Consider the following 2,044-nt stretch of genomic DNA (forward strand, 5'->3'; position numbering starts at 1 on the left):
TATGTGTGTTTACTTTCAAAGCTTTCAACTGCTAGGAAACTGTGATGCAAGTAATAAGAAAAAAATATTAATATTCCTCTGAGTAAACAAACACTAAGTATCACTTGACAAAGCTTCCTTTATTAGTAAAATTGGAGGCAAAGTGGTGGAAAATGAGAATGGATTTATCTAGATGTCAACAGAGGAAGGGGAGAATTACCATGCACTTAAATGATTCCAAACAAGCTGGAACATATGTCTTAAGGCGGTAAATGAAATGCACTTGAGTTGCAAGGACCAGTGAATGCAACCAGTCTGGGAAAATGTTGCAAGATGCTCATAATTAGGGACACTGCTGTGTAGAAAAATGATGCTGATGCCTCCTAATATTCATGCTACTGGGATAATCCTGTTTTGTGCCTTAACTCAAAAAGCTTTACTCAGTAGAAAATTCCTAAGCACTTAGTCTTTATGCACTAATCTCCACCCCCTAACCGGCTACAATACCTGTGTCTTATTTATTTATGTACAGCTTGGATCTCCATAAAAGCTGGGGGCTAAGGCAGGCTTATCTCCTTAAAAGAGGAATGTTAAAATGCTGAATAGAATTACACATCAAGAGTGTTATACGAATTATTGATTAGTATGAGGACTGCAGGTCTCCAGGCAATACAGTTTGCACTCCAAACGTGTTTCCCCTCCTAACCCTAGTCAGCCCCCATCACACTGTTATTCTACTTTACCTCCCATAATCCTGCAGAAACTCTTATTTCTAATGAAGGCAGAAATAACTCTTATTTCTAATGATCTAATTATTTCTAATGATTCTCCGTAAAGGGGAACTGCCCAAACTTTATTCCTACTCTCCTTTTCTATAGGATTTTCAACCCTGGGTATTAGGACCTCTTCATCTTTTTGTTCCCTTCCCATGGGTTCAATTACTAATTAAAGGCCCACATTTTAATTAGTGAATATCGGTAACATTTGTCTTCAGCTCTATGTTGTCCTAACAGGCAACAAGTCCATAGTTTAAAAAGCATCATTACCTATTGGATGAGAAAAGAAAATCCAGATCCATGGTTCAAAAGAAGTATGATGAAGATAAAATCAACTGCTTGATGTATCAAGAAAACTGAATCATCAGTCATCAGGGGAAAAAATAAATAAGTTGTGTATTTTTTGATAAAAATATTTGTCAAGAAATCTGAATTGTATTGTCTCAAGATTTTTGAATCCATGGAATATTAGAACTAAAAGCTCTTTAACTTCGGCTAGCTCAGTACTCAATAATTTACAAGAAGTTATAACAAGAACCAGCAAAATAAATGAATGGGGCCAGCCTTTGAGCAACAGTGATGCAAGATGGCAGCCACCATGGGCTCAGACAATTCATGAAAACTGAATATACAGGCTTAAAATAGAATGTGGACCTGAATAGTCAGAAGCAACCTCCTTTGTAAGATTTGTAACAAAAATTAGTATGAATGGAGTTAATAATTCTAGTGGAGTGGTGGACCCAAGAACGATATCAGCGCCAGTGAAATGGCAGAATTCATATAGCATCAAAGTTGTTCTGAAAGAGTTGTGGCACTTAATGATATCTAAAGAAAATACGAAACTCCCTCAGCCACCAGAAGGACAGTGTTACAGTAATTAATCAAAAAGAAAAATCACAGGTCCTTCCCTCCCCATTCAATTTAAGCAATCTTCATTTTCTACTGTAGTAAATTTTCTGGATATATCTTATAGACCTCAAAGTACTGGAAAGGAAGCTCCCATTCACAGGCAGTTTATCTTAAGATATTCTAAATAATACTACTTTTGTGTACATTTGAAATATATAAGTTGTGCTATAATAAATAAATGGATGTCCCAATAAATAAATAAGTAAATAAATGGATGTCCCAAGTTTGCTAGCCAATGACAATGGAGTCACAATCAAAGTATGGATAGTACTGAGCAGTGTCTAGAAAAAATTATTCTTGCTCTTTGCAGAGAAGTTGAAGACGTCAAAGATTGAGGGTTGTATTTTTTTTCTGGTTCAGGATTGAGGGAAAATATACCC

At 35.9% G+C, this 2,044-nt stretch overlaps 1 pseudogene across 1 annotated transcript; it reads left to right on the plus strand.

The window, feature by feature from the left end:
• Positions 1 to 200: 200 nt before the first annotated feature.
• LOC306670396 (ubiquitin-conjugating enzyme E2 variant 1-like) lies at positions 201 to 1,636 on the plus strand (annotated as a pseudogene). The gene is made up of 2 exons: positions 201 to 247; positions 1,255 to 1,636. The product of its transcript is annotated as a ubiquitin-conjugating enzyme E2 variant 1-like (transcript).
• The last annotated feature ends 408 nt before the right edge of the window (positions 1,637 to 2,044 follow it).

Source organism: Sciurus vulgaris (genome assembly GCF_902686455.1).
Source record: "Sciurus vulgaris genome assembly, chromosome: 10".
Lineage (NCBI taxonomy): Eukaryota > Metazoa > Chordata > Mammalia > Rodentia > Sciuridae > Sciurus > Sciurus vulgaris.